This window comes from Rhincodon typus, unplaced genomic scaffold, assembly GCF_021869965.1.
Source record: "Rhincodon typus isolate 14 unplaced genomic scaffold, sRhiTyp1.1 hic_rhity00000933, whole genome shotgun sequence".
In the NCBI taxonomy this organism is placed as follows: domain Eukaryota; kingdom Metazoa; phylum Chordata; class Chondrichthyes; order Orectolobiformes; family Rhincodontidae; genus Rhincodon; species Rhincodon typus.
In genome coordinates this window covers 22,691-30,902 of record NW_025966571.1, presented here as the reverse complement: position 1 = coordinate 30,902, position 8,212 = coordinate 22,691, and the positions used below count along the sequence as shown (strand labels likewise).

The following is an 8,212-nucleotide window of genomic DNA, read 5'->3' as shown; positions in this document are numbered from 1 at the left end:
AATTTCTGAAGTTCTGTGCTCATCCAGCTCTACACCTTGTTATCTCAGATTCTCCAGCATCTGCAGTTCCTATTATCTCCCACTAATAGCTATTCATTTCCCAGGCTGATTGCTATCTGCTTCTTTGTTTGTCCAACTGTTTGACTCTCTCCTTGGGCTCTATCTCCACCTATCATTTACTCCTTACCCCCCCAATCTTCTGCATATAAACCAACATATTCCTTGTACCATCAGTTCTGAGGAAGGGTCATTGGACCCAAAACATTAACTCTGATTTCTCTCCACAGATGCTGCCAGACTTGCTGAGCTTTTCCAGTAATTTCTGTTTTAGTTTTCCTTTATTTAATTGGCCATTATTCTTTTGTGCCCTCATTTTTGCTCTCCTTACTTCCTTGAAAATCACCTTGCATCTGTACACCTCAAGGGTGTCGAGTATTTTGATTTATTCTGGTAAAGTTCTCCCAATATTCCTATACGTGGAATTCTTAATTAGGGCAAGGAGTTGAAAGAGAGGTATACCTGATACTCCCTCAGAAAAGAATCAACATCTTCATTAGTGGAAGGCAGGAAATTGGGGCAATAAGGTGGGGCAAAGAGGAGGAAATTCGAAGGCTGTGGTGCGTTATGTAAATGTGTGTGTAATCCTTGTCTTTATTTCTCTTTGTTAACCCTCTCTGTGTGTTTCTATCCTGCAGGAAGTGCCGGAAGCTGGTCATGAATGAAAGTCCTGGCCATCTACTTCGCACAAAGAGCACAGAGTTTGCAGATGGAGGAGTATCTGCTGGCGTGGCAGTTCTGGATACACCCTATCTTATCTGAATTACAGATGGTGTCAGAACAGAATAACATCATTATTGGGGTAGAGTGCTGACAATTCTAAAATACATTCCACCCACCCCACTACACCACCCCTCCCGCCAACCCCTCTGCCTCCACCTCCCACCAAATCCTGCACCCCAGTTAATGAATGGACTTTCCACAATCCACCCAGGGTGTCTTTTCCTCAAAACTGTGGGGTGGTGGGGAGTTGTGAGCAATAAAGCTGAATGCATATTTGCAAGTAAGTGATTTATCCATCATTCTTCCTTCTGATCTTCCTTACCTAATTTCTCAGGGAGAAACGGCGAGCTGTGTGCCAATGCTCTGTTCCTCAGACTGCATTCTACTCAATCTTAGCCATTTCTCATCGAGTCATACAGCACAGAAGCGCAGACCCTTCGGTCCAGCCAGTTCATGCTGAATGTAATCCCAAACTAAACTAGTCCCACCTGCCTGCTCCTGGCCCACATCTCTCCAAACCATTCCTATTCATGAACTTATCCAAGTGTATTTTAAATGTTGCAATTGTGCCCATATCCACTACTTCCTCTGGAAGTTCATTTCACATGCAAGCTATCCTCTGTGCAAAAAAAAAATTGTCCCTCGTGTTTTTTAAATACATCTCCTCTCACCATAAAAACATGCCTCCTAGTCCTGAAATCCCCACCCTAGGGAAAAGACCTACCATTAACCCTATCTATACCCCTCATAATTTTATAAACCTCTGGAAGGTCAACCCCCTGACTCCACACTGAACGAGATCCCACCATGCGATTTGTTGATATACTGAGTACATAACAATGTCACTGACATCGCTCTGTTTCTCTGTTTTCTGTTTTCTGTTGCATGACCTATCAGCAGACTTAATTTATTTTTCAGTAAATCCCTAATCCTCCCAGCTGGTCATTTTCATAATTCTGTCCCATTACAATTATTCCTTTCTTTAGATTTACTCTCAGGCAATGGAGTTATCTAGTGCTGCCAGTGCTTAAGAATTGACCTTTTAAAATATGGTGCTTTAAACTGAAACGAATTTCAATGTGTGGAAGGAGCAATGTTGGTCGAGGGAGGAACATAATGGAAGAAGTGAGATGGTCATTTTTAGACTAAAGAACAGCTGAGGTGTCAGTTATATGACTTATGGTAATCACATAATATAGTTCCACTTTGTTCCTCTCAATGTTTGACTGCTATCTCGTTGATTAAATTTGTAAAGATGTGTTAATTATTCAGCTATACAAAACTGGATTGAGAGGTAGTCGGTTTTAGCTGGTCATATGCGGTTATACCTCTGACTGCTGTTCTTCAACTCTGGTTCCTGTTCATCAACATAATTCAAACAACAATGCTGAACTAGCCACAGTATTAAACAAGTATGAGGCAACGTGCAACCTTTTAAATCATTAATGGAATTTTTAAATGCATTACTTTCTCCAGGAAGTCACAAACAGGTTTGAGTTTGATTCTGTGGGCAGCAGTAAGCCTCTTGCTTAACCCTCACCAACCTATTTTACAAAGTAGGAGATTGCACTAAAACTAATCTCGCTCTCTGCTTCGCCTCATTCCTGCCCCCCAACCCCTTAAAAAACTTTGCAGCAAAGTTTAATCTTGCGCTTTTAGTATAACCAATTCACAGCAGCATTGGAGCATACTGGGATCAAGGGAAAGAATGGCCTACTTCTATTTTTTTTCATGTAGAAGAGCCTCGTTCAGCCCAGTTTGCCCTTCCAGCTTTAATTGCTTTTGAAACTTTGTACTTCCACCACCTTTTCAAGCAGCATGTTCCAGTAACCGCTCACTCTGCTCATCTGCCTCTGCCTGTTCCTTTAACTATGCCTCTTGGGTTATTGAGTATCTTCTAGTGAAAGAAGTTTCTTACTTTTACTTTTTGTCTCTGTCACGCGCTCGCACTCTCTTTCCCCTAACTAGTGATTTGTGAAGCTTTACCATGACAAATGTTGTTTTTGCATTCTGTCTCTATTTATAAAGCCATGGATTCTGTGTGTTTTATATAATAACCTTCTCAACTGATCCTGTCATGTTAAAGTATTTGTAAGTTAACATTCTCCACCCCTACCCCTAAAGTCCCTCTTTACCTGCAGCCTTTTAAAATTGTTAGTGGAATTTTTAAATGCAATATTTTCATCAGGAAGTTATGAACAGTTTTGAGTTTGATTCAGTGTGCAGCAATAAGCTTCTATTGCTCAACTCTAGCCAACAGATTGTAAAAATAAAAAGTAGGAGATTGCCCTAAAATGAATCACACTGTCTCTCTGCTTCACCTCATTCCTGCCCCACCACCCCTTTTTTTTTTTTTTAGAAAGTAGCCCTCCAGTATATAAACGTCATGTGACATAGCTAATGGAAATCTGCACTGTTTGAATTTCGGTGTATAAACAAAAAAAGTTGTTTAGTCATATAAAACATGTGTTGCTTAAAGACATTTTGTCAAGCATTTTGTCTTGCACTTACCAGGACAATTCACAAGAATGCCATTTAAAGGGGAAACAAAATCTGCATGAGAAAGTGACAAGTGGACCATGGTAGAGGTGTTGCCATGGAGATTGCACCTCTCAATAGTGGTTGACAGTTAACTGCCAAACTTTTTGTTTAAAATTTAAACCATTCAGAATGGCTCTGCTCAGGGCTTCACCCTGGGGAATGAACTAGGGAATGAACTGGCTGTCACCTATTTCATTTGAGTTGAAATGGGCTCTGTGTGCACTTGTTCTTTCAGTTTGCATGTGTATTAACACAGGTCGGGAATCCATTTCCAGAAACCGGGGGACCAACTTGTTTTCAGGTAAACAATATTTTTGGTTTTTGCTTGCACTTAACTGTTAGATCCATTTGAGTTGGTTTTTAGGTTCATTCAGTTTTCAAACATGTGGATAAAGGATACCTGACCTGTATTTGTAGCTTCCAGTCAGTAGTTAACTGTCTGCCATAAATAATTGGCACATTCTCAATGGCAAGTCTGCCAGAGTCCACTTACTCACCAGTCAACACCCGCCTCTAGTGTAGTATAAATGTTGGCTTTCCCTTTGAATTGGTACTCTTGCAAATGGTCCTTATGAGTACAAGACTAAAATGTTTCAACAAAATGTGCCCTGTCTTTGGCAATAACTAAATAATTTTTCTGTCAAACTCTGTTTACCATTTGAAGTGTCTCTGACAAGATGCCTTCCCCTGAGCAGTTAATGGAGCTCAAACTGGAAACCTGCAGGGATTGAGGCAGAGTCAGTGGGGTAGGCTGCATTGTTTCAGATTATTACACCAAAAACATGTTAGATATTTTATATGAAAAATTGTTCTAGATCTTATTAATAAATACACAGTTGATTTACAACCCTTGCTGTTGTTTTCTGCTTTGCATAGCCATCAATCTGACCACTGAGGAACAAAGTCAGAAGTCACATGAGTCCAGGTTATAGTCCAACCGGCTTATTTGAATACGCAAGCTTTGTCAGGGTACCTGACAAAGGAGCAGCGCTCTGAAAGCTTGCACTTTCAAATAAAGCTGTTGGACTATAACCTGGAGTCGTGTGACTTCTGACTTTGTCCACCCCAGTCCAGCACCGGCACTTCCACATCATTGCTGAGGAACAGACATGGACTTGCGTGATTTTGTTTTTAAATTCTTGCTGTCTCTGGGTCACAAAATTACAGGAAAACCAAGAGCAGTGAAATGCAACACAAAACCATTTCTTGAACGTTCCACCTGGGTGAAGTGCTTGACAAATTGTGTTGATCTAGATGAGTGGACGCTGCCTCATTCCAGTTTTTATATTCACAATAAACAAAACAGATGTTACACCAACAGTTTGGGAAGTAGCATTCAGTCCAAGTTCTATCACTGTAGGTCATTAATCAGAGTTCAAAGCGCATTCCTCTAATCCCAGCGTTTGAAATGAAGGACAGTGAACCTTCTGCAGGAATGGGCTCAGATTTTGCAGATTATTAAAAGTAAATGATTACCCTTGTTGCCTGCTGGCGACCACATTAACAACAGCCTGGGGTTTGTAGATCACCATTGGACAGAAACGGTGTGTTTGAATACCATTTGCTGCTGGAGCATGTCAAAATCTGGATGTTTTGTGAAGTGGGGCTCACCACGTGACTTCCCAAAGCCCTTCTGCAGAGAGGTAATCCCCTAGAGGGCAAACTCATCTGCTTGTTGGCATTTATGAGGAAACATCCCTTAAAATAGGGATTGCATTGCCTGTAATCATACAGTAATGGAATAGTTACAGCACAGAAGGAGGCCATTCAACCTATTGTATCTGTATTGGTGGATCAATTCACCTGGTGTCACTAAACTGCCTTTTCCTTTAAAACCCAGCAATTTCTTTTTTTCATTTTCAAATGATGATTCCATTCTATTTGAATGTCAAGGTTGACTCTGCATCCACCAAAAAAAGTTTCCCTAATTTTGCTATTGCTTCTTTTGCTAATTACATTAAACTAGTATCCTTCAGATTCCTCCACTGGGATCAGTTTCTCCTCTTCCTGGTCTCTTTGTGACTCTGAATATCTATAAAGTCTCCACTCAACCTTCCCAGCTTCTCCAATCTAATTTGTATAGCTGAAGTTAGTCATCCTTGGAGCCATTCTCTCAAATCTTTTCTCATCCTGCTGTCATGCCTTCACATCTTTCCTGAAGAACACGAAAGGGGTGGCAGAGCAGCTCAGTGTTTAGCACTGCTGCCTCACGGTACCAAGGTCCTGGGTTTGATTCCAGCCTTGGGTGACTGTCCAAACTCAGATATTGTCCCCATGTCTGGGAGACAGTAAGGACTGTAGATGCTGGCAGCTAGAGTCAATAAATGTGGAGCTGCTCCTCGGATGCTGTCTGACCTGTTGTGCTTTTCTAGCTCCACATTTATTGATTCTCCCCGTGTCTACGTGAGTTTCTGCTGTGTGTGCTGCAGTTTCCTCCCACAGTCAAAGGATGTGCAGGCTAGATGGATTAGTCATGGGAAATGCAGGGTTACAGACATAGGGTAAGGGGGTGGTTCTGGGGGGATGCTCTTCGGAAGGTCACTGTGGGCTCGATGGGCTGAATGGCCTGCTTCTACAGTGCAGGGATTTGATGATTCTATTCTAACAGTGTGCAGTGCTGGATCTAATACTCCAGCTGAGACCAGACCAGTGTTTGATACAGGTTTGTTATCGCATTTTTTATTTTTGATCTTAATGGCCCCTTCTACGTAGACCAGGATCGAGTGTCCTCTATTAACCGTGCTCTCCACTCACCGTAACCCTTCAATGATTAGTATTCACGCACTCTTCAATCCTTTGGTTTCACCATCCCCTTTAGAATTGGGCACTTTGTTTCATATTTCTCATTTTCACGAAAAGGCCAGCATTTATTGCCCATCCTAAATTGCCCCTGAACTAAGTGTCTTGCTGGGCCATTTTGCCAGTTGAGAGGCCTACATTTTGCTGTAGGTGTGGAGCCACTTGTAGGCCAGACCCAAGTAAAGATGACGGATTTCCTTGCCTAAAGGACCACAGTGAACCAGACTGGTTTTTACAACAATTTATGATTCTTACAGAGACTCTCTTTATATTCAATATTGTTAATTTAGTTGAATGTAAATTTCACCAGCTTCCCAGGTGGGATTTGAACCCGTCCACCGGTCATTAGCCTGTGTTTCTGGATTACTGGTCCGGTGTCGATACCAAAGTGAATACATCATACCTCCCTGCATTTGGTTATATCTGCTGCTTGCCTGTGCGTTCCAGGTTTGGTGATTCGTTTGAGGTTTTTAAGCATTTCAAAGGAATTGTTACGCTAGACGGGCCACAGAGACCTTTTTACTTTCCTGTTCTGTAGACCTTTATGACTCTAAGGGAGTTAGACATGTGGATCAATGATTTTTGTGGCACAGTGGTGGTATCCCTGCCTCTGAGCCAGAGGGCCCAGGTTCAAGTCCTACCTGCTACAGAGGTGTGTCGTAGCATCTCTGAACAGGTTGATTAGAAAATATCTGGAAGTATAGAACACTCGCACAAGATACAATTGATGGAATCTTAAAATTAAGTTTAAAAGCAGTAGAAGTGGACACAAAGATGCAAGACAGGTGGCTGGAATTGAGATACTGGTTTGAACTGATCACAGACTCTGGACTAAGTGGCCTACTGTTGTTCCACTTCACTAACCCAAATCTTCAATCTTAGCAGTGCCTGAAATGTCTGCCATCTGTACAACTTGCAGGCTTCAATGCAGCAAGTTGCCGAGGTTGCTTCAGCATACCTGAAGTTCTTAACTCCACCACCGAACTCCGAGGCAACCAATTCATTAGAACATTACCATGCAAATATGGTGGGACTGCAGCAGTTCAGAAGAAAGCTTGTCATCACCACAAAGACAGTTCTGGGTGTATCATAAATGCCAGCCTTGACACTGGCTCACACTGAAGGTTACATTGTTAAAAACTTTTTTTTTTTACAAAATTCTTTTCAAGGCAGTTTCCTTCTATTTAATTGTCCCTAAATCATATCAAAGAGGCAAATCTTAAAGTCTTTCCTATGCTTCAGTGAATCAGGACACCATTGTCTGATGCTGCAAACAAGAAAAAGTGAAGTTCTATAGCTGGTTTATACTTGCACAGGGAACCTCAGCTGAGGCATTTCTTGAGAATTTAACCTTAGGGTCTTGCTGTTCAATGACATTACCATCACTGAATTCCCCCGCTATCAACATTCTGGGGTATACCATTGACCAGAAATTGAACCAGACTAATCATCAAAATACTGTGGCTACAAGAAGAGTTAAAGACTAGGAATCCTGTTACAAGTAATTCACCTCCTGGCTCCCCAAACCTGTCCACCATCTACAAAGCACTGTGATGGAATACTCCCCATCTGTCTGGATTGATGCAGCTCCAGCTGCATTTGAGAGGCTTGACACCATCCAGTACAAAGCAGCCCATTTGATTGGCATCACTTTCCCTCTTCCATCATTCCATAGCAGCAGCTGTGTGTATCATCAATGCAATGCAAAAAAATTCACCAAGGTTCTTTTGCATTTTCCAAAGCCAGAACCATTGCCAACTACAAGAAGTGCGGCATGATACATGGGAGCACAGCAATTTACAAAGTCCTCTCCAAGGCATTCAGCATCCAGACTTGGAAATATATCGCTATTCCTTCAGTGTCGCTGAGTCAAAATCCCAGAGCTCATTCTCTGACAGCACTGTGTGGGTTTACCCACGCTGAATGGACTGCAGGATTTGAGAAGAAAGCTCACCACCACAACCTTAAGGGCAGAAACATTGAAAATAGAAGCCTGTTAGATCAGAAAATACTGACCTGTTCCTGCCCTGACGGAGGGTCCCGAACCATAGCTTCAACTTTCCTGCCCCTCTGATGCTGCCTGACCTCCTGT

The 8,212-nt window shown here is 42.0% G+C and overlaps 1 long non-coding RNA gene across 1 annotated transcript in view; it reads left to right on the top strand.

Moving 5' to 3' along the window:
* The window catches only part of LOC125481122, an 11,327-nt gene extending 7,159 nt beyond the window's left edge, over nt 1-4,168 (top strand). The window contains exon 3 of the long non-coding RNA XR_007261217.1: nt 696-4,168. This is a non-coding gene — a long non-coding RNA (uncharacterized LOC125481122). The remainder of the gene's footprint in view (nt 1-695) is intronic.
* Nucleotides 4,169-8,212: the final 4,044 nt, after the last annotated feature.